Source organism: Sorex fumeus, unplaced genomic scaffold (assembly GCF_029834395.1).
Source record: "Sorex fumeus unplaced genomic scaffold, SorFum_2.1 ptg000160l, whole genome shotgun sequence".
NCBI classification, from domain to species: Eukaryota; Metazoa; Chordata; class Mammalia; order Eulipotyphla; family Soricidae; genus Sorex; species Sorex fumeus.
This window is the reverse complement of record NW_026606217.1, coordinates 189,810-213,870: the sequence shown is the minus strand read 5'-3', so window position 1 is coordinate 213,870 and position 24,061 is coordinate 189,810. Positions and strand designations below refer to the sequence as shown.

At 53.8% G+C, this 24,061-nt stretch overlaps 1 pseudogene; it reads left to right on the top strand.

The window, feature by feature from the left end:
• Window positions 1-14,766: 14,766 nt before the first annotated feature.
• LOC130016602 (vacuolar protein sorting-associated protein 33A-like) overlaps window positions 14,767-24,061 on the top strand; it is a 67,781-nt pseudogene continuing 58,486 nt past the window's right edge.

The following is a 24,061-nucleotide window of genomic DNA, read 5'->3' as shown; positions in this document are numbered from 1 at the left end:
CTACAGAACACATCCAGATCACATCCAGTTTCCAGAATGCAAAGCATATATTATTGCTCACTGAGCCCTCCCCCAAGAAACCCAAATTATATTTTAAGGGAAATAACATTTTTCCTATAGTCAACTAAAGATAATAAATACATGTAGAGCCAGAAGGTAAAGCCAGACCCAAAAGGTAGAACCTCCTTGACTCCAGTCTTACCAGGTCTTGGGCTTCGGTTATTGCCACTAAGGTAAATGAGGAAACGGACACCGACCTTCTGCCACCCTCCATTAAGCCCAAATCACACATACAAGGAAGACTGCCCATAACAAAAAAAAAAAAGATTTGCTCTCAATTGCTGAAGTAGGAATTGGTGAATTCTTCATAGTCGTAGCCAACCACGTGGCCTCGGCAATGAGGGTCCACATACTGCTGCCCGTGCAAAGAACAGAATGCCACCTGCTCGGGAGTCAGAGCCTGAAACTGAAAGAGAAAACATGGTCACCAGGACCAGGGGCCACACTTCTTACACACCCTGAACTTGAGGAGCAAGGAGTTTTGGGAAGAAGCCAACCCTGTCCTCATCTCTAGAATACACACCACTCACTTTATTGGCTTCCCACTGAGATTCCAGAGTTCCTGTTTCTTTGAGTAAAGACCTAGTTAAGAAGAGAGAAAAAAAGGGGGCTGAAGCGATAGTACAGCGGGTAGGGCATTTGCCTTGCACGCAGCCAACCCAGGTTCGATTCCCAGCATCCCATAGGGTCCCCTGAGCACTGCCAGGAGAAATTCCTGTGCATCATCGCCAGGTGTGCCCCCCCAAAAAAAAATAGGAAGAGGAAAAAAAATGACTCTCAGAGGCCAGGTTTTAGACAGAGATACAGAGGTGCCCTGAGAGGAAACAGCTCTCAGTCTTCACAGACCCTTGCCCACATAGCCCAACTTGCCAAGACTCCTCTGGGAGGCAGCCTAGGCTCTCTGCTCACACACACTCCCAGAGAGAGCTCAGCCTCCACAAAGGGGCCTCTGCTCTGCCGAGCAGTAAACATCCATGAGTAGTGGCCCCTACCTGGCTGGGGGCAGAGTCTGGGCAAGAGCTTGGCTCTTGGTCTCAGCCCACTTTTTCTCCTGAACTGATCCAGTCTAGGCAGCCTCAGCATGAGGTTCCCAGATAAGACAGCACAGCAGACACAAGAACAGAATACTGACCCATCCAGGAAGAAGGCCCTGGGCATGGTGGTCCCAGCAGGAGTCCAAAGAGCAATGTGAGTTAGCAAGGATGCACAACAATATTTCTCCAGGTGTACCAGACACTTGGACGCTTTCATCAGTACTAGTCATTGTCTCAGACAGGGGGAAGCTAACCTGTAATGTTATAATCCCCTATTTGTAACATAAGGTAAAGGTAAAGGTAAAGGCCCTCCCGTTGATCGTCGATTTGCTCGAGCGGGCCCAGTAACGTCTCCATTGGAGACTTTGTTGTTACTGTGTCTGGTATATCGAATACTCTGGGCAGCTTGCCGGGCTCTCCGAGAGGGGCGGAGGAATCAAACTCGGGTCGGCCATGTTGGCCGCTTGTAAGGCGAACGCCCTACCCGCTGTGCTATCGATTTGTAACATTAGAAATGTTATTTTTTATTCAGTGGGCAACTGAATTCTTAGCCCACTTATGCGTAAAATGAATGCAGTCTTAAGTGGTAGTGCTCCCTTCAACACTCCACGATCTTTTAGAACTGCCCCCTTGAGACACTTATGCTAAGAAGGAGCAGTAATGATCTTCTCATAGTAATATTGGTTATTATGCTAAAAATGAACAAGAGGCAAGCAGGAGTCCTACCCACCTCTAAAGCTCAGGTACTCTGACCTCACCTTCTGGAGCCCATCCACAGTTTCAAATGGAACATAGTGACAGGAGAACACAAAAAGAGGTAAGGCACATTTCTGGTGCACACAAGGGTACCTGGCCCTGGGAAGGGAAACTGGGGACATGAGAAACGTACACTGTTAAAGAGATGGGTGTTAGAACATGAGGATTTCATGACTGAAATCCAATTATGAACAACTTTGTAATATGTATCTCAATGTGATTCAATTTAAAAAAATCAAATGTAAAAAAAGAAAGCTTTCCTTTTCACAAATCAAACAAATCACAAATCATCCTGTTAATCGTCGATTGCCTCGAGCAGGCCCCAGTAACGTCTCTTTCATCCTAGCCCTGAGATTATATTCACGACTCTTTAGGAGAATGAGACCCATCATTGTTACTGGTATTTGGCATATTGGGTACGACACGGGGAGTTTGCCAGACTCTGCTGTGTGGGCAAGCTACATTCGGTAGCCTGCCAGTTTGTCCAAAGTAGGAATGAGATAATAAGATGTCATAAAAAGATGTCCTGATAAGATGTCGCGCCGGCCGCATTCGCGCTTCCGGGAGCTGGGTTTTATAGTCTCTGAGTCTTGGCCGTTGATGGGATTACACGGCGCCAGGGGGCCAGGTGGTGGGTGTGACCCCCGCCTACTGGAATTTGGAGGATCTGGGTGGAGGATGCTCGACTCCAATCCGAGTAGGCTTGGAGATCTCGGCCCCAGAACCCGCGTGTCTTTGTCCCTCTGCCAGTACCTTCATGTGTGCGGAGAGTGGTCTCAGCATGGTGGTGGCTGGTCCTGGAGGTCTTCGGCTGCCGGAGCCCTGATCGGGGCGGGGAGGAAAGCTCAACTCACTTCCCTCCAAGGGGCTCCGGCGAGGACAGCCAGGCGCGGGGGCAGGAGACTGCACTGTTCTCTTCCGGGAGCTGGTTTTTAAAAACCAGCTTTCTTTAAAAAAAAAAAAGTGGGGGACGTTTTGCATCACTGAATGCAACCGTGAACACTGCTAGGCATCACTGGCCAGTACTGAAATGGGAATTGATGTTTATAGATGTTTGACAGAGAAATCCCTATCCAATCCCTGAAGTTCAGCGCCCTACCCAGCAGTCAAACAGGTGAAATCTCGAGTCTTCAAGTATCACAGGACCTGTGTAGCATCAGGCTGCTGTCTGAAACAAGCACCACCACTCCTATCCAGTCAAACATCACGTGCAATAGCCTCCATGCCCCCAAAGATCATATAGAAGACAGTCAAACCAAAGCCTGAAAACTCAGACACAGAGTAGCACTGCACTGTAGCACTGTAGTCCCATTGTTCATCAATTCACTCAAGTGGGCACCAGTAACGTCTCCACTGTGAGGAGTGGAGCCATGGGGCCCCAGGGCATGTGTTTGACACAAATGGGCTTTATTTATTGGAAAAGAGCCTCTGTTTGCAGCAATGGGGGAAGTGTGAGAAATTCCTGAGTTTGTTCCTGGCACCTTGGGGTCAGGGAACATGGACCTTGGGGGTGGAAGTACCGATAACCCCGCCCACTGCCCCACGTGGTTTGATGTCTGCAATCTACAAATTCATCTGCTCTTGAAACAGCCCCTGCGCTAAAACACTGCCAAGCAAAGCCTTTGGACAATTGTACTGGAAGAGCAGAGGAGAGGAGAGTCAGCACAACGGATGCCTAGGACGGGAATAAAAGTCTAAACGTGGGGCAGAACCCATGGCACTGCGGGGAGGGCCCAGCCTTGCCTGAGGCTGACCTGGGCTCAATCCCCGGCGTCCCATGTGGTCCCTAAGCACTGGCAGGAGTAAGCCCTGAGCACAACTAGGTAGGACCCATAAACAGAAGCAAAAAAAATTTATAAGTCAAACATTATTTAGCAATACGGACTTTTGAACCCAGTGGCAGCAGTAGAATCTGCAGTCATATTACTTCAGTAAGAAGACCGTACGACCAACCAAAAGAGTGACGACCAAAAATTCTGCAGTGACCAGATCTGGAAGGGGAAGAAAATAACCACTTTTCTATACGCAAATTTTTCTTTCTTTCTTTTGTTTTTTAATGACATGCTAGGGGCTAGAATGATAGTACAACGTACAATGGCTAGGGCATTTGCATATTCAATCCCCAGCATCCCATATGGTCCCCCATGCACCAGCAGGAGTAATTCCTGAGTGCAGAGCCAGGCGTAACCCCTGAGCTTCGCCGGGTGTGAGCCAAAAAGCCAAAAATAAAATAAAATAAAAAAATGAGTAACGTGCTAGTGTTATTTTAATTAAAAACTACATATTCCCTTGCATGTGAAAACATTGTTGTTGTTGTTGTTTTTCACTTTCATCACTCTATGGGGCTGGAGTGATATCACAGCGGGAAGGCTCTTGACTTGCTTTTTGTCTGACTCAGGTGTGATTCCCGCACTCCGTATGGTCCCCCGAGCACCGCCAGGAGTGCTCTCTGAGCACAGAGCCAGGAGTAAGCCCCGAACACCGCCAAATGTGCCACCAAACAAAAAGAACTATCTTGTTACAGATTCATTTTCTGCATTTACTGTTATGACTAAGGAGAACAAAAACTTCAACCAGAGTACCAGGAGAAAAAGACATAGTTCCACAGGATGGAAAACATCTTGAACTGAGGTGGAGCAGAGAAGCCCAGAATTTGAACTTGCTGCAGAAATGCAAACGAAAGTCAGAATGAAAAGGACAAATAGGGGAGCTGCAGGATAGCACAGCGGGCAGGAAACTTGCCTTGTTTGAGGCCAACCCAGGGTCCATCCCCGGCATCCCAGGTGGATCCTCCCCCAGCCAGGAGTGATCCTTGAGCACAACGCCAGGAGTAAGCCCCTCACATCACCAGGTGTGGCCCCAAAACAAAAGAAAGAGGCAGATGGGCCTAAGCATATCTGAGCTTTGCTCTGACGTCTGGGACCGCAGGGAGCACAGGCTTTGCAGGAGGCAGAGTTCCCTCCCTCCACCCAGCCCCCAGCAAGGAGCCAGGAGTATCCCCAAGGCCAGCCCACTGCCAGGCTGCTGAAGATGGAGGACACAAGGAAGGGAAATGCGTTTCCCATGAAATGTACTGTGCTGTAATCCCCTGTGACACAGCGCACCCGCCACCCCACCCCACTGTGAGTTCTGGTTGTGGGGAGACCCCCTCCTCTGTACTCTTGAGTGGCGATTGTCAGGGTCTGCTGCGCGTCCACGGTTACCGCCCGTCTCAGCTCCTTCCATACGCTCATCCTCCCAGAGCTGGTCCCAGATGGTCCCAAATGGTGGGTTCATCCCTGGTGCTATTTGCAGGAGACAGCTCCCAAGTTGGGGGCACACAGACACCAGAATCCCATCCTCCCCTGCGCTCCCCACAGCACACATCCCTCCAGAATCATGACTGGTGCCCTGGCTTGAGGAGGCAACCGTCCGTCAGAAGGCGAAGCAGTTTTTTGTTTCATTTTGGTTTTGTTTTTTTAAGACACTCATCTTGGCATGCAACTTAGTGCTGGAGCGGTAGCACAGCGGGGTAGGGCGTTTGCCTTGCACGCGGCCGACCCGGGTTCGATTCCCAGCATCCCATATGGTCTCCTGAGCAGCACAAGGAGTAATTCCTTAGAGCAGAGCCAGGAGTAACCCCTGTGCGTCGCCGCGCGTGACCCCGGGCAAAAAAAAATACATAAATAAATTTTTAAAAATAAATGACCAATTTAACCACTTGTCCATTTCCCTCTGCTGTCTCATCGCTTCTGCTCCCCGCCCCCCACCCACACCCCGATGTCCCAGGAATGTTTATGCAGCCATCCATGGAAAGTCACTCTTTTAGGGGCCGGGGAAGTCCTAGAACTGGTATGATCTTGTCTTGTACAAAGCTGAGCTGGGTTCAATCCCTGGCACTCCATGTGGTACCGTGAGCCCAGAGCCAGGGTAAATCCTGAGCATGGCCAGGTGTGCACCCATCCACCCCGAAGAAAAAAAACTTTCAGTGAATCTAAGGAACAAATGATGACTTTATTTTTTTTGTGTGTGTGTGGGAGTAAAAAAATGTAAAACGTGGTCTCAAATATTGAACTGTTTCTTCTCCTTATTCATGGCAAGTTGTGTCTGATTTAGAAATCTGAAGACGACTCTATTGTAGCTAATCCCAGGATCTTAATCGCCAGGTAGAGATTGTGAAGGATCCAGATGTAGGTCTGAGTGTGATGGGAGATCAAGTGCTGAAAGGAATTTGCTCTGCTCTCAGGTTGAAAGCCAGGGAAGGGTCTAGGTCCAGATTCCCTGGGTTCATGCAGAAACCGCTGCCTGCCCCCAGGGGCCTTGGTGGCGTGCAGTCCTGATGGCGGAGGCTCTCTCCATCCTGGGCTCCCACACGGAGGCGCAGAACTGCTGCCTCTGAGCGAGGAAGTCGGCTACACTCACCCAGCCCCTGGGTTTGCTGCGGGTTTTCCCCAGACTGTTATTATCTCCAGCTTAGCTGCACTCGATGTGTGCCAAAGGTGTGTCTCTGCACTTTGTGAAAGTCAGCGTTTCTCTTGGGAGCTTGTCTCCAAGTTAGGTTTTCAGACAGGTTCAAAACAGGTCCAGCTGTGGAAGGCAGGGTCAGTTCTGCCCTGCTCCGACCATTGCTAAAGCCAAGAGCAGACGGCGGTGGGGGGAAGTCCTGTTCTGCGTCCCCCACTTCCCTGACGGCCAAGGACGGATACCAGAACCAGAATGTCAGGCGCGGCCTTTGGTCAGGAACTCTGCGGGGCCGGGAGGCAGTCTCCGCGGTCCTGAGCTCACTGTGGGTGCGGATGTCTGGCTGTCTCCACGCTCGCTCGCTGCCGTGCTCACCTCATCCTCTCTTTTCCCTCCCGCTCCTGCTTCCTTCTCTCTCTTTCTGTGTCTTTGATGGTAAGACTAAAGCAAGTCTATCCACGTTATAATAAATAAATTTCATATATATTTTTTAGTAAACCAAGTCGTTGTATATATAATTTTTGGCTGCCTTCGTCCCTCTGTGTCTTGCTTTTGTTTCGTAAAATACTCTCGACAAGCCCCCCAGCGCCATCTTTGAAGCCTTAAGCATAAGAGAAAGAACACATGGAGGGTGTGGGATCCCGGAGGAAAAAAAAAAAGAAAAAACAGGTTCCAAAAAGAGCCAAGTTCACCCGCAAGTTCCAGATGGAGTAGGCGCCGCATCTCGCCTCCCCCAGATGGAACCCCGGTGACCAGAAGCCTCTACAAACACAGCTCGAGTATGCGGGAACGAGGACTTTTTCTCAAATCTGCCGGACTACACCTCCCAGGTAACCTCTGATTCCGGAAGTCATGCCCACAGCCCGCCCCCCAGCGCCATCTTTGAAGCCTTAAGCATAAGAGAAAGAACACATGGAGGGTGCGGGATCCCGGAGGAAAAAAAAAAAGAAAAAACAGGTTCCAAAAAGAGCCAAGTTCACCCGCAAGTTCCAGATGGAGTAGGCGCCGCATCTCGCCTCCCCCAGATGGAACCCCGGTGACCAGAAGCCTCTACAAACACAGCTCGAGTATGCGGGAACGAGGACTTTTTCTCAAATCTGCCGGACTACACCTCCCAGGTAACCTCTGATTCCGGAAGTCATGCCCACAGCCCGCCCCCCAGCGCCATCTTTGAAGCCTTAAGCATAAGAGAAAGAACACATGGAGGGTGCGGGATCCCGGAGGAAAAAAAAAAAGAAAAAACAGGTTCCAAAAAGAGCCAAGTTCACCCGCAAGTTCCAGATGGAGTAGGCGCCGCATCTCGCCTCCCCCAGATGGAACCCCGGTGACCAGAAGCCTCTACAAACACAGCTCGAGTATGCGGGAACGAGGACTTTTTCTCAAAACCACGCGGCCGCTTACGCGGCCGCGCGACATCTCTCTATATACAAAGTGATCAATGAGAAGTAAACCACCCAATCTTTCTCCCTGAAAGTCAGAGTTAAGTTTGGAGCACGGCCACAGCCCCAGAAACACAAGGACTTAATGCAGAACCCAGCAGCTTAGAGCAGAAAAGTGAAAGGACTATGCGTTAATCCAGGCCATCAAGTCTGCCGGAGGGGAAAGGGTGTTGCCCCATTCGCCCTCTCTTCTCTGGAAAGAAGGATGGCGGCCGCATGGGAGCCTTGTGGACAGCAGGTATGAGCCGGGGGTGTGGGGGCGACTAAAACCTCATGGGAAGGGGGGCGTTCCGGTCCGTCCTTCACGCCCTACCGAGGTCACCAGTTGCCCCCACGAGCGGCTCTCCAGCACGGCCACAGCCCCAGAAGCACAAGGGCTTAATGCAGAACCCAGCAGCTTGGAGCAGAAAAGTGAAAGGACTATGCGTTAATCCAGGCAATCATTTCTGCCCAGAGGGGAAAGGGTGTTGCTCCCTTCCGCCCTCCTCCCTCTGGAAAGAAAGATGGCGGCCACATGGGAGCCTTGTGGACAGCAGGTATGAGCCGGGGGTGTGGGGGCGACTAAAACCTCATGGGAAGGGGGGCGTTCCGGTCCGTCCTTCACGCCCTACCGAGGTCACCAGTCACCCCCCACGAGCGGCTCTCCAGCACAGCCACAGCCCCAGAAGCACAAGGACTTAATGCAGAACCCAGCAGCTTGGAGCAGAAAAGTGAATGGACTATGCGTTGATCCAGCCCATCAAGTCTGCCGGAGGGGAAAGGGTGTTGCCCCATTCGCCCTCTCCTCTCTGGAAAGAAAGATGGCGGCCACATGGGAGCCTTGTGGACAGCAGGTATGAGCCGGGGGTGTGGGGGCGACTAAAACTTCATGGGAAGGGGGGCGTTCCGGTCCGTCCTTCACGCCCTACCGAGGTCACCAGTTGCCCCCCACGAGCGGCTCTCCAGCACAGCCACGGCCCCAGAAGCACAAGGACTTAATGCAGAACCCAGCAGCTTGGAGCAGAAAAGTGAAAGGACTATGCATTGATCCAGGCCATCAAGTCTGCCGGAGAGGAAAGGGTGTTGCCCCATTCGCCCTCTCCTCTCTGGAAAGAAAGATGGCGGCCACATGGGAGCCTTGTGGACAGCAGGTATGAGCCGGGGGAGTGGGGGCGACTAAAACCTCATGGGTCGGGGGGCGTTCCGGTCCGTCCTTCACGCCCTACCGAGGTCACCAGTTGCCCCCCACGAGCGGCTCTCCAGCACGGCCATGGCCCCAGAAGCACAAGGACTTAATGCAGAACCCAGCAGCTTGGAGCAGAAAAGTGAATGGACTATGCGTTGATCCAGCCCATCAAGTCTGCCGGAGGGGAAAGGGTGTTGCCCCATTCGCCCTCTCCTCTCTGGAAAGAAAGATGGCGGCCACATGGGAGCCTTGTGGACAGCAGGTATGAGCCGGGAGTGTGGGGGCGACTAAAACCTCATGGGAAGGGGGGCGTTTCGCTCCGCCCTTCACGCCCTACCGAGGCCACCAGTTGCCCCCCACGAGCGGCTCTCCAGCACGGCCACGACTCCAGAACACAGAAACCAATTTCTTAACTATCTGACTTTCAGTAGAAATACTTCCAGGGTCAATAAGTAAAATAGCAGAAATCCAAAACCAACATTTAATTCTTGAACCCAGCTGGAGAAAGCAAATCACTTCACAATGCTTTTTCAGCATGTCTGATTTGGGGGGTGGGGGGTAAACTCTAAATAATAGTGGTGAATCTTTTATTGAAACAATCTAATCAAAGCGGATAGAGTGTTAACTAGAATTCATCTGCCTCACAGGGACGGGGAGGGGTGGGGGGTGGGGTTTTATTGGGGTTCTTCATGGGAAAAAATAAGTATTGGTAAAGGGAAATGTGTTTGATATTTGCATGACTGAGACATAAACCTGAAAGCTTTGTAACCTTTCCCACAGTGATTCAATAAATAAAAAAAAAAAAAAATACTCTCGACAACAAACACAACACTCACACACACGCACACGCACGCACCCTTTTAGATCAAGCCACAGCAAAGAACTTCAGTGCCAATTTAGTTCTCCTGGCTGTATTTGCATTTCTCTTCCTGTTTCTAATATTTGGTTCTTGTTATTTGCATTTTGAAAGGTTGCCCAGTAACACTTTAAGGTATTTGCATCATGACTGCGATTTATTTCTTATGTAAGTCGTAAGGAAAGAATCTGGATAGTGTGATCCCTTGGGAAAGGTTTCTGGCCCCGGAGACCTCCCTTCTGGCTCTCCTCCCTCTGCTGTTGCTCAGGACACCAACTCTAAAGCATGTGGCTTTAAAGGGGCCCATGAATTTGTGACTCGTGCATCGGTAAAGAGGCCCGATGTCCTCTAGCCACTTGTGGCTTGCACGGTAGAAGTCAGAGCTAAGAAGAGACCAAAGGAATTAGCCGTGAGGACTGGTCAGCAGGAGCAGCTGCCGGGGTCTGTTTGGCCGTGTCCATGTAGGGGTCGCCACACATGCCCTGTCATGGACAGCCGGCCGGGGGATTGTGCAATGTTCCAGGCTTGTGTCAGGAACACGCCAAGGAAGCTGCCCTCTCCTCCTGCCTCAGAGCTCCTGGCTCAGGCAAGTTGGATAGTCCTGACCAAAGAATTGGGCTCTGGGACTGGAGCGACATTCCAGTGTGAGAGCAGTTGCCTTGCACACGGCCAACTGGGTTCGATCCTCGGCATCACATATGGTCCCCCTGAGCACTTCCAGGAGTAATTCCTGAGTGCAGAACCAGGAGGAAACCCTGAGATCTCCCGGTATAACCCCCCTTCCCCACAAAAAATCAGAATCTGCTCATCTTCCTTAAACCCCTTCACTTTGAATAAACATTCAAAATCAGATTTTCTAAGTGTGTGTTAGATTTAGAGCAAGGAACTCTTAAAATAATCTTATGGTGGGATCAGTTACCAAATAAGTTTGTTTTGCTTTGCGTTGGGGACGCAGTGCTCTGCAGTCATTCCCGCCTCCAGAGACCATGCAGTGCTGGGGACCAACCCAGCTCTCCTGTCTGTGAAGTGTAGACCCCAGCCCAGCCCCCAAACACATGCCGTAGGAAAGTCAAGATTCCTGACCCACGGGGTTGCATCAGAGATTTCCTTTCCTCTAAAACCCTCTTATTTCCACCTAAACAAGATCCTATTTCCTAGCGAGGTGTTACTCATGTAATAGCTTAACTGCACCACCCTTTCTGGTGTACGTCCAGCCCTTGGGGTTGAATTCAAGAGATCTCTGTTAGTCTCAGATTCTTTTCTTACTACTTAATGATCTGGAGTGTAAGTGTGAGCCACACACTGAGATAAATACACAGTTCTCTTTTCATCTCTGTGAGAATTTCAGTTTGCCATAAACCCATGAGAATTCTGTAATGTGTGTGCGGATATCTTGGATCTCACTAACCAGACATACATTCTGCTATTTCTAACGTGGGCCTCAGTCTCCGATTCCTCCTGTCAGTTTTCGGAGGGATCCGACCCTAGGAACATGCTCCTCATTCACCCACTCAGCCAGGGACCAGGGAGACTCAGCTTGTTGCTGTCAGTTATGCCTCCTTCACTGTGTCACCTGCCCGCATCACTGGTGCTATGGCCCAGTGCATGTGATCTAAACATGCATGACCCAGTGCCGCAAGGTGGATGGAGGGAGTTCCCATTGGCCCTCCCGACTTCTCCCAGGGCTGCACATTCCCTCCGTACCCAAGGCACACAGATTTGAGCCAGTGAGTATGACACGAACATCCACAGCTGTCCTGGACCCCAGACTTTAATGAGATCCCCCACTTCACACACACCTCTGTCTCTCTCCAAATATGCATCCCAGGAGCCACACTTCTGTCCCCTCTCATGTCCTTTCCAGACTGTGGCATTGCCCAATCTTGACTGGCTGTCCGTCCCCACCCTGTGCTCCCCCACACACGTCCTTTTGTGGTGTAAATGCTCTCTCTCTCTCTCTCTCACACACACACAGCCATACACGCACCCGTTGGGTTGTATCTATTGTGTCTTTGCTCCTTCTCTGTCTTGCCGCCCTCTCTCCCCAGGCCAGGTCCTCCTCCTCCTGCTCTGCAAGCCAGCCCGGAGGAGAGTCTGGCTGAGGGTGTGAGGCCACCCACTCTGTATGTCCCGAGCTCTCATCCTCTACCGGAAACCCATGTTCATCTTTCTGTTCTGGCCTTTTGCGAATTGCCTTTTTGTTTAAGAGCAACTCACTTTGGTCCTCTCCAGAGTCTGGATGAAAATCATTCTCTGTTGGATTAGTCGGAACATTCTTTGCCCCTGTTCTGGCTCAGAAAGGTTTCAAAAACAAAATCTCCGAACTTGCTGAAAGTTACTGAAATGAGTGAGAACCAATGGATACTCCCAGCATAAAGCCGCTCTGCATGACATTCGTATAATTGCTTTGCATGTGTGTGATTTAATTGTTGTCATAGCTTGGTAATAATTTATTCAAGATATCGCACTTCAACCTGGGATTAGGTGTTTAAAAGAATTCTTTTTTTGGGGGGGTGTGGGTGCAACAAGTCCTTTTTTTTTCTTTTTTCTTTTTGTTCTCCATCTCCCAAAGTTATTAATTTGTTTCTTTAAATTCAAATGGACACAATGATACGCAGGTTCTGGCATGTACACATAGGCAAACTTTTTCTCCCTCACAGTCAGTAAAATTTCACTAAACTTCTGCAAGCATCAAAGCCTGGGCCCCTACCCCTGCAACAGTCCTGGGAGCCGTTGAGCCTACGTTCTAGGGCAGTTGTGCACTGGCCTCTCTCTGGCTTGATTTCTGGCATTTTGAACTCTTTGGTCTTTTAGAGAATCCGAGTTCATAAGAGGCGCCAATGAAGAGAAAGCTTCCCTGCAGAAATCCATCAGTATTACCAGCGCTTTGCTCACAGAGAAGGACTCAGAGCTGGAGAAGCTGAGAAATGAGGTCGAGTCCCGGCCCCGCCCATGTGGACCGGAGCCACGCCCCTCTCCGCCCGGGCCACGCCTACCTGGGGCCGAGCCACGCCCATCTCTCTGAACCACGCCCACATTGGCCTGAGCCACGCCCACCCCTAGGACTGGGGGTGGGTGGGTGGGCAGAACCAAGAGGCGGAACCCCAGACCCGGAAGAGGCACGGGGTCCCCGGTCGCTTCCGGCTTCCGGAGGAGGCGTGACGGCACGATGTTCACGTGACCCGCGCGTCACGTGGCGGCGGGGCTGGGCGGCGCCGAGACCCTGGACTCCCTGCGCGATTCCCGGGCGAGTGCGCGGGCAGCGAAGGGATGGCCGGGGCAGTTGGCGGCCTCTGGAGCCGGGGGCGCCCCCAGTGCAGCCCGAGAGAGGGGGCGTTCCGCTCCCGGCCTGTGCCCGGCCCTGGGAGGGAAACGGGGCTACTCGAGTCCGTCTGGCAGCGAGCGCAGCCCCGCGTCCAGGCCCTCCCCGCTGTCCCGCGACAGGACAGGGGCCTGCCCGGCCCTGTGTGGTGACAGGACTCGGGGTTCACCTTTCACTCGAGTCATTGCAGGTCTGGGAGCGGCCTCTCTGCTCCTTCTGTTCCCAGACAGCAGTGCGGAAGCGTTGAGGAAGAGGCTTGGTCACCCCGCCTGAGGGTAGGGGCTGTCTCGGTCACACCCAGGGTCGCTCCTGGCCCTGCGCAGGCGGGGTGGGGCCATCCCAACAGACAGACCCGAGACAGGTCGGAACCAGGGGCCCCACATCCCCCCGTGGATGCTGCATTCACATCTTCTCTCCCGCCCTGAGCCACGATGGCCCCCGAGCCAGCATCCCGGCGGGGGTAGCCACGGCTCTGCTCACCTGAGCTGCTCGCAGGGGCCCTCACTTCGGGTAGTCTGCTCAAGGGACCCCAGAACATGGGCACTCTGGCGTGTGTCATGTGAGCAGTCAGATTGGGTTCGGCGCGCTGAGGGCGTCACCCAGCCCGGGTGGAGTTTGCCAAGGGCCCCGGAGCCCTCACCAAGCCTCTCTGAGGCTTCCTTGTGTGAATATGAGGGACCTTCCAGCCCTCACAGGACGGAGTCTGCTGCTCGGGTCCGACCCCCCCCCCACACACACGGAGCCCCCCGCAGTCAGCTTCATGGAGTAGAGGATGCCAGGGGTCGGGATCTGTGTGCAGGGACGGGCTCGTCCGTCTGTCTGTTCACTGTCCCTCTACGAGACAGTCGGCAGCTGAGAGGAAATGCCTGGAGTGACCAGACCTGCCTGGGCTCCCTCAGGGGCTTTGCAGACTCCGGCCCTCAGCTTCCTGTGTTGACTCACGGTTCTGCTGAGCCATATGGTCCCAAAGCACCACCAGAATAATTCCTGAGTGCAGAGCCGGGGTATCCCCTGAGCCTCGCCGGGTGGGAGTTGTTTGAGGTGTCTCTGTAGTAATAAACCATTTTTTAAAATGAATGTTTTGTTTGGGTGCTCAGGGCTGGGCAGGGCCGGGCAGGAGCCGGCTTAGCTGTCCGCAGGCAGACACAGTTCCCGCTCTGAACAGTCTCCTGGGCCCCTGAGCAGTTCGAAAGAGGCCCCCTAATGCTTTCCTTCCCCTGAATCTTCCTCTCTGCTCTGCTCCAATGAGGAATTTCTGGTCCTTTTCTGAGGACCCTTTGGACATCCCGACCAGGATGTTTTGGACTGAAGTGTCCCAGACTTGGAACCCCAGACGTGACAGAGACATCCTACGGGACCTTTGGCGATACTGTGCTCACTCTGGGCCAGGCTCTCTGGGAGGTCTCCCTCTGCACCCCGCCCCCAGTCTGCACCCCTCGTCCTCACGCCTTTGGGGTGCACTCCCGCAAGCCGCTGCTTTAGTCAGGGTTAAAGATTCCACGATGAGGGGCTGGAGCAATAGCACAGCAGGTGGGGCGTTTGCCTTGCATGCGGCCGACCCGGTTTCGATTTCCAGCATCCCATATGGTCCCCCGAGCACCACTAGGAGTAGTCCCTGAGTGCATGAGCCAGGAGTAACCCCTGTGCATTGCCAGGTGTGACCCAAAAAGAAAAAAAATAAAGAGAGTCCCGCGATGGGCACCAGGAGTGCCGCCGCATCAGGTGGAGTGCAGGTGAAGTGCGTTGCGTGGTTTCCCTCCTCTGCTCTCTGCACTTGCTGGATGAAGGGATTGAGGCGCAGGAGTGATCTTGAGGCCCCGCTGGGGACCGTGTGTGCTCTGTCAGCCCTGCTGAACCGCCTGGCTGGGGGCGCGTACGTGCTCTTCCCTCTTTCTGGGCCAAAGATGTTTCTTTTTGTCTGTGTGTTAAATGGACCTTGTGGCCCTTCTCCGAGACCGTGGCTGCCCTCCTCCTGTCCCCTGTGACACTCGCTGCTGTTTGTGGGAGAGGCTGCCTGCCCTTCTGCAAGCCCAGAGTGTCCTGCTGTGTGGTCATGCGGGCATGCGGAGGCCAGCCTTTCCTCGCCCGCCCAGCGATGCTCGCCCCCAGTAGAGGCGCTGCCTTGGGGCCTCAGTGCTGACTCGCAGAGCCTATGCCCACGCGCCTGGCCCTCTCCCACAGGAGTGCTACCTGGACAGCGACCAGACGAGCCTGTACCACGCGGCCAAGGACCTGATGACGCTGCAGGCCCTGTACGGGACCATCCCCCAGATCTTCGGCAAGGGCGAGTGCGCCAGGGTGAGCCAGGGCGGGGAGGGGGCCTCTCTCCTGCGGGTGGGGATTGGGGCTCCACCTCGCAGTGCTCTTGGCTCTGTGCTAGGGCCACCAAACTGAGGCTGTCTGCGTGCAAGGCGTGACCCCTGGCCCCTTTGCTGTCTCCCAGCCCTCTTTCCTTTTCTCTTTTCTGTTCTTTATCTTTTCTTTTCCATCCCTACTCTCCCTCCCTCTCTCGCACTCTCCCTCCTCACACCCTCTCCATACCCAGCAGTGCTCGGGGCTCACTCCTGGCAGGGTTTGAGGGATCGTATGCTGTGCCAGAAATTGAACCTGGGTCAGCCACCTGCAAGGCAAGCATCCTACCCACCATACCGTCTCAGGCCTGTCTTGTTTTATTTTATTGTTCGATTTTTTTTCCGTCTTATTTTTAAAGTTTGGATTGCCGGGCTCTTTTTAGCTTCATTTAAAAATCCGCCCATTGCTAAAAAGGCTCTGCCTGATTCTGTACTTTGTTTCCAGCAAGTGGCCAATATGATGATCAGGATGAAGAGAGAGTTTATAGGAAGCCAGAATTCCGTATTTCCTGTTTTTGATAACCTCTTGTTGCTTGATCGAAATGTGGATTTATTAACGCCCCTTGCGACTCAGCTGACATAGGAGGGACTCATCGATGAAATTTATGGCATCCAGAACAGTAAGTGAAGTGACATCAGTTACTAATAGGTTAGCTGAGTAAAATCAATCTCAAAAGGTTTTGAAGGTGCGGCCTTTGTGTGTAAGTCAGAATATTTGAAAATGTCAGGTACTGACTTTCAGCCCAAGGTGAAAGCGAGCTCGAGCCAGGACACCATCGGGGAAACCGAGGCGAAGGCCTTGTGCAGAGGGCCATGCGGTGTGCAGCCCCGCTGCTCGGGGCCGCCCAGGGAGGCGTGAGGAATAGAGTGTTTCTGAGGGGTGCCTGGGTCCAAGGTCAGGGGGGTTTGGCCCCGGATGTTAGATTCTGTAGCATTTCAGATCTGAGTGGGGGCTAGGAAAGCTCACAGGGCTAGTGCCAGGCGCACAGCCAGCGCTCAGTTCCATCCACACTCCTGCCTTGTCCAGTGAGCACTGAGCCGGGAGTAGCTCCTGCTGGGATACAGTCTGAGAAGTTTCCCACAGTCTGATTCGTGTCTTCTCTTCAGAACAGGGAGCCCCAGGCCGCAAGAGGGGTAACTCCAGCGCCTTCAGGAGTGGCCCTGGCCGGGAACAGTCCTGGGGATAGAGCCCCGGTCTGAAAGGACGGGGATGCAGCTAACTGCATGGGGTCTCTCTGGGGACAAAGAGCCCTGCAGCTGCTGAGTGCTGGCCGAGTCCGGACAGTGCTGTCTGTCCAGTGTGCCAAGCTGGTTATCGCAGAGTGGATTGCGATGGCATGTGTGTGTGTGTGTGTGTGTGTGTATCTGCAGTGGTGAATGTGTGGCTCAGTGATGGCGGCCACGGAAGCAGAGCAGGACCACACGTGGAGGCATTTCCACACAACAAAGCATTTTCCTGCTCTTTAATAATTATGGAGGTGTTTCCCGTTTGTTTTTTACCAGTTGTTCCGAAGGATAACTTCTTAAGTTGTTTCCTTTTGTGGGGACAGTCGTAAGCAGTGCCCAAGGGACTGTGGGGCTAATCTCGGTGATTTTCTGCTCTGTGTGGCCAGTCCATGGCCCTGGGGCCACCAGGGCTGTGCCTGGCAGCGCCTGGGGGTGATGCCACACACACAGCCCCTCCCCAGACTCCTGCTCCGAGCTGTCCTGGCACGGGAGCACCCTGTGCGAGGGGTCCCCACCTCCTGGTGCTTCTGCAAGTCTCTCGGGGGATCTGGCAGAGGTGCTGGGGTTGGGGGTGCGGAGGTCTGAGAGATGGGACTCGTGGGGTGCCTCCGGGAGGAAGGAGTTTCGGGAACTCACAGTCTCTTCACATCACACACTTCCTGCTGATCAAACATTTAATTAAGGGAGAGGGCTGGAGTGATAGCAGAGCGGGTAGGGCATTTGCCTTGCACGCGGCTCAGCCCGGGTTCGATTCCCAGCATCCCATATGGTCCCCTGAGCACCGCCAGGAGTAATTCCTGAGTGCAGAGCCAGGAGTAATTCCAATGCATCGCTGGGTGTAACCCCCCCCAAAAGAAACCGTTAAGAGAAATCTGAAAAACAAGGGGAAATTGGGCTTCCCCATAACCCCCCAGCTCTGCGCCCGTGGCTGGACCGAGGGCGATGGCAGGCCCGTGCAGGAGCTGCGTGCAGGCTGCCTGGGCCAGCGGCTGCCCCTCTGCTTTGAGCAGGAATGCAAGGTCTTGCCGACCTCGTGTATCTCAGCATGTGCTCAGGCCCCGGGTCCCGCGGCCACCGTGGTGTGCTATCTCCAGACGCTGAAGCCCGGGCTGTTCGGAGGGGCTTAGGATTTGGAAAGCACCGAGAAGTATTTTCCTTCCGTCGGTCCCTTTCTCTCCCCACATTCTCCGATGCAGGAGTTCTTGTTGCTTTATGATTCTCAGCTCCACCCCACCGTGCTCAGGGCCCACACGGGGCAGTGCTCAGAGGAACAGACAGCTGGACTTGAGCGTGCGCTGCCCCTGATGACCCGTCTCTCTGGACCCACAGCAGTGGAGCTGATTGTGTGTAGACACGTCGGGATTTGTGTTGAAACTGGAGGAGATGTTTTTTTGAAAGGAACCAAGTTGGAGCTAGAGGCAGAGCAGCAGTTAGGGTGAGTTTGGTCCCCAGGACCGCATATGGTTCCCCCAGTCACTGCCAAGAATAAGCCCAGAGCACAGAGCCAGGAATAAGCCTTGAGCACTGACAGGTGTGGCCCAAATATCAGAGAAAGGAAAAGGAAAGGAAAGAAGCCTTCGGAGCTGTCTCCTGCCGTCATGCACACTTCCATGCTGAGGTGATTCCTGGGATCTTGTTTTTCTTTTTCTTTTTCGGAGAGTATCTTGCCCACACAGCAAAGCCTGGCAAGCTACCCGTGACGTGTTCGATATGCCAAACACAGTAACAAGTCTCAAGATGGAGACGTTACTGGGCCCGCTTGAGCAAAATCGATGAACAATGGGAGGACAGTAACAGGGGTCACACTTGGCAATACACAGGGGTTACTCCTGGCGCTGCACTCAGGAGTTACTCCTGGCGGTGCTCAGGGGGCCATATGGGATGCTGGGACTCGAACCAGGGTCTGCCCAGTGCAAGGCAAATACCCTCCCTGCTGTGCTATCACTCCAGCCCCATCCTGGGCTCCTCTTGGCTTGTTGAGATGTCGGTGTAGACTGCATGCACTTGCACGCGCCAGCAGGACAGACAGTGGGCCGCCCGGGGGCATGTTTCCTCGGGTGGCCCCATCCTGAGTTCAGTTCGGGCTGGCAGTGGCAGAAGGCGGCCCACGGGCCAGGCCAGGGAAGCCGTGCGTGAAAAGTGTGAGCGTCCTGCGCTCGTGCGCAGCTAGTGACTCAAAGCCCAGTGCTCTCCCCTGAAAGGAAGTCTCTGGAGTCTCACTTGGGGTGTCCCCTCCCGTGCAGGTCATGTAAAGTTGCCGCCCGAGAAATTCGACCCGAAGAGGCAGGGTGACGGGCAGGACCTGCCCACAGAGGCCAAGAGGCTGCCGCTGAACTCAGCCGAGGAGCTCTACGCCGAGATCCGAGACTGCAACTTCAACGCCGTGGGCGCCGTGCTCAGCAAGAAGGCCAAGGTCATCTCGGCCGCCTTTGAGGTGACTGGGGCCTGGGCTGCGGGCGCCTGGGGAAAGGTGGTGCCAGGCCCTCTCCTGGTGTCAGGTCCTTTGCCAGTCACCGTCCGCACTCCCTGTCCCTCTCTCCTTCCTCCCAGCCGCTGGCGGTGGCGGCATCTCCGCTAGCTCCTGCATCTAGGGAATCCGGGATCAGCCCGAGCAGGCTGGGACGGCGGGTGATACTGAGAGCACAGTCCCCGGCCCCCAGCTTCCTTAGCACCTCGCGCCCTCCTGCTGCTCGTTTATTCTGGGTTCAGGTCACTTTTGAAACCTGAATCAGTAAAATGATAGAAGCTGAATTTTTTAACTCTGGGGAAGTTTTTAAAAATCACTTTTTCCCTTGAAGGATGGATTTCCTGATTTCATCTTTTTTAGGAGTTATCTCCACTATTTTATCTCCAGTTATCTCCAGTATTTGTATTTCTTTGGATTTTTTTTTGGTATTTTTTTTTGAGGGGAGGCACACCCAGAGGTGTTCAGGGCTAACCCCTGGCTCTGCGCTCAGGGATCACTTCTGGTGGGCTGAGGCAACCACATGGGATGCTGGGGATCGAACCCAGGCTGGCCGCATGCAAGGCAAGCACCTCACCACTGTTCTGTCACTCTGACCCCATGGTTATTGTATTTCTGAAGCTGCTTTTGTCTCACTTGGGTTTTGTTCCTCAATTTTTTATTTACTCACCGTGACTCGGGCTGGAGCGATAGCACAGTGGGTAGGGCGTTCGCCTTACAAGCGGCCAACATGGCCGACCCGAGTTCGATTCCTCCGCCCCTCTCGGAGAGCCCGGCAAGCTACCGAGAGTATTCGATATGCCAGACACAGTAACAACAAAGTCTCCAATGGAGACGTTACTGGGCCCGCTCGAGCAAATCGACGATCAACGGGAGGGCCTTTTACCTTTACCACTGTGACTTATAAAGCTATGGATAAGAAGTGTCAGGCATTCACTGTTCCAGCTCCGAGCTCGCCGTGGTGTCCAGTTCCCTCCCTTCCCGCTGCCAGTGCTCAGGGCTGGCTCCTGGCAGGCCTCGGGGTTCTGTGGGGAGGCCGGGCACTGAGCAAGCGCCTCCCCCACTGTATAGCTTGGACCCAGGAAACGTTTTACACTTGATTTGCTATTGTTGAGGTCTCAGGCTATACGAGCGTTAGCTTTTGTGGCTTCAAGGCAGTTTGCTGAGCTCCACATCCCTGGCAGGGACCATGCAGTGTCAGGTGTGGCCTGCGTGGGCCCTGGGCTCCCTCCCTGTCCACATGGTCTCCCAGTGCTGCAGGATGTGGCTGTCGCAGTCCCTGGACCCACCAACATGCCTTTTCTATTTTCCTGTGGCTGTGGGATCTGGTTATAGCCTAATTCGTTTTGTGTCCGTTTCTCACACTAAAAATTAATTTGGGGGAGCCGGAGGGATAGCACGACGGGCCAGGCGCTTACCTTGCATGCAGCTGACCTGGATTCACTCCCCAGCATTCCATGTGGTCCCGGTGCAGGCCAGGAGTGATCCTTGAGTTCCAGGCCAGGAGGAAGCCCGGGGAACTGCCTTGCACGTGATTCAAACGTGCCCTGGGCAACCCAAAGACCTAAACTCTTAGAAATGCACTCTTGGCAGCCAGGGCTGGGGCTGAGGCACAGTGTGTGTGTGTGTGTGTGTGTGTGTGTGTGTGTATGTGGCCCTGAGTGCTGTCCCCAGTACTGTCGTGACCTTCTCCCCTCCCTCAGGAAAGGCACAACGTCAAGACGGTGGGCGAGATCAAGCAGTTCGTCTCCCAGCTACCCCACATGCAGGTGGCGCGGGGCTCCCTGGCCAACCACACCTCCATCGCCGAGCTCATCCAGGACGTGACGAGTGAGTGCCCCGTCCCGGGCTCAGGCTCAGGGTGTGTCACTGGCTCCCTGCTACTTCTGGGGGCCCCGGCTACTGTTTCACTTGTGCATTGTTCCCTGTGCCAGCCGCTGGGTCCTCGCAGAAATGTTCCGAGTGTGACTGTTGGGTTCTGCGGGGTCAGGTGGTGCAGCAGGGCTCTCCCGGGCTCCGGGTGGCGCCAGCACTGCTTCGCCAGACCTGGCACTACTTGCTGAGGTTGGTTTCAGTCGGATGTTGCAAGGAGCTGGAGTTGCAGCGGTACTGCAGTGCCTGGCACACAGCCGGCCCGGGTTGGATCCCGGAGTCCCATATGGTCTCCGAAGCCTGCCAGGAGTGATCCCTGAGCACCACCGGGGGTGGCCCCCAAATGAACCAAAGTAAAATGCCCTTGGGAAATTGCTTTAATTAGTGTGAAGGGGAAGCTGCTAGGGCCCAGGCCCTGGGGCTCTGTGTCTAGGCGCACCTCAGGGCACAGGCCGTCAGCCTCACTGTTCTGGAAGGTGCCTTCCCGGTGATGACTTAAATTTGGTGCTTGCTTGCTACTTTGCATGCCTCTGGGAGAAATGAGCATTTCTCCCACTTCTGAAATGCTCGTGCGTTAATTATGTTTCAGCGTCTGAAGACTTCTTTGATCAGTTAACCGTGGAGCAGGAGTTTATGTCCGGAATAGACACTGATAAGGTACGTGAACAATAAAACCGTTTTAGCCGATAGTTAACCAGATTGGCAAACAGAACTCGAGGTAGGAAAGGAATCGCTTTGATTCCCGTGTCTGGCCTAAATACCTGTCAGGGCAGTGCAAAATGTGCGGAAAGAGATTCTGCCAAGGGATAGGTTTCTGTTGACCGGGGGTGGTGTGTGTGTGTGTGTGTGTGTGTTCCATTGTGTGTGTGTTTGTGTGTGTGTGTGTTCCATTGTGTGTGTATTTGTGTGTGTGTGTGTTCCATTGCGTGTGTGTGTGCATGTGTTCCATTGCTGTTCGCTGCCCTCAGAGAAACAAGACCCAGCCCTGAAGCCCAAGACTATTGAAGCCCATCACGGATAATTTAAGAGCGTGGGTTATATGATCGCTTTTCCTGTCTGCCCGTCAATAAATCCCGCATTCTCACTTGCAGCAAGCAAGCGCCCAAATTCCCCACAGTCCCTGCTACTTTACTGATGCTGCTCAGGTGTCGCTGACAAGTGGGACAGTTGCACCCGCCCGCAGCCCCTGGAGCTTAGGTTGTCCAGGGAGTGTGGGCAGGAGCGTGAGCCAATCTCCAGCCTCTCCTTGATCGGGCCTCTGAGGGGCTCGGGAACGCCCAGGCCTGCAGGCCCAGTCCCGGTGCTCACGCACAAACCTGCCATGACTCTAGGTCAACAGTTATATGGAGGACTGCATCGCCCAGAAGCATCCGCTCATCAAGGTGCTCAGGCTCATTTGCCTGCAGTCGGTGTGCAACAGTGGGCTCAAGCAGAAGGTTCTGGATTATTACAAAAGAGAAATTCTCCAGGTCAGTGTTTCTAAGTGACTCATTTGCCAAGGGAGAAACTTTTTAAAAAGGCAGTTGGCCTTGCATGTGGCCCACCTAGGCTTGATCCCCAGCACCCATGTGGGTCCCCTGGGCCCCACCAGCACTGATCCCTGAGCACAGGAAGTGGGGGGGGGCAAAAGCAAACAAAACAAAGGAGACATCTGGAAAATAGCACGGCAGGAGATGTGGTTGGCCTCCTTTTCCTACTCAGTCATTTGAGTACACTGTCATCTATCTTCCTTACGTTGGGCCCATGCATTCTGATTTAAAGTGGAAATGTGGGGTCCAAAGAGCTCGAAAGGGGCTGCAGCAATAGCAGAGCGGGTAGGGCGTTTGCCTTGCACGCAGCCAACCCTGGTTCGATTCCCAGCATCCCATATGGTTTCCCGAGCACCTCCAGGAGTGATTCCTGAGTGCAAAGCCAGGAGTAACCCCTGAGCATCGCCGGGTGTGACCCGAAAAGAAAAAAAAACAAAAACCAAGAGCAAGAAAGGGGTAAGGCACTTGTCTTGCATGCTGCCGGGTATGACTCAAAAACAATAGTATCAGAATGAGAGTGAAAATGTTCGCTCCCTCTTCGGAAGTGGGAGATCTAGCAGGCTCCCCAACTTCTCTTGCAGACATACGGCTACGAGCACATCCTGACGTTACAGAACCTGGAAAAGGCCGGGCTGCTGCGGCCCCAGCAGGGGGGCAGGAACAGCTACCCCACCTTCCGGAAGACCCTGCGCCTCTGGATGGACGATGTGAATGAGCAGGTGAGCCGAGTCTTCGAGCACACGCAGTCACATGCACGTCATCTAATAGGCGAGCCGAGCCTTCATGCCATGCACGCGCGCCAACATACACACACAGTCACGTACATAGACATACACACACATTTCCCCAGTGGTGTGGCATCCTGCTGGTGGGAAGGCGCTGCCCTTGCAGAAGCCAGGACTGAGTGGGGCTTGTTGGGGGACACTTTTTGAAGATGGGGGCTGGGGGTGGGAAGCGGGGGCCCTTGTCCACTTAGGCCTCAGGGCGGGGGAGGCTGGTCTGGGCTCAAGGAAGCCTCTGGTCAGCGAAAAGGCCAGCCTCAAGTAAGAGGATTGGGGACCAACACAACTGACTCACCGTGGGCAGTTGGGGCTGCTGGACTCAGAGTCACTGAGAGAGAGGGGGGTTTCAGACTGGGGGTCACTGTGATGCTGGGTGCTGTCACTCTCACCCTTGGGAGATTTGGGCGTGGCTGTGCCCTGGGGCCTCGCCCCCGGAAGAATGCCTGAGAGTAGCTTGGCTGGGCTTAGAGCTCTCCACATTCCCTCCCCCCAGTGGGCCAAGTTTCCATAGGAGAAGTTTCTCACCAAATCGATGAACAGTTTTTCTTCTGTGGGAGTCGGATGGAATCTTTCCCGGGCAGACCGTTGAATGTGAGGACCCAGAGGTGCTGGGGTTTGGCCACGCCCCTGCCCTCTGCACGGGCTGCCGGGCACTGGCACCTTCCAGCACACAGGGACACCAAGCAGCTTTCTGAGATTGGTTTGAGACAGAAGGACTCAGGGCCAGGAGAGGTGAGGGCAGAGGCATGCGTCAGCTCTGCACC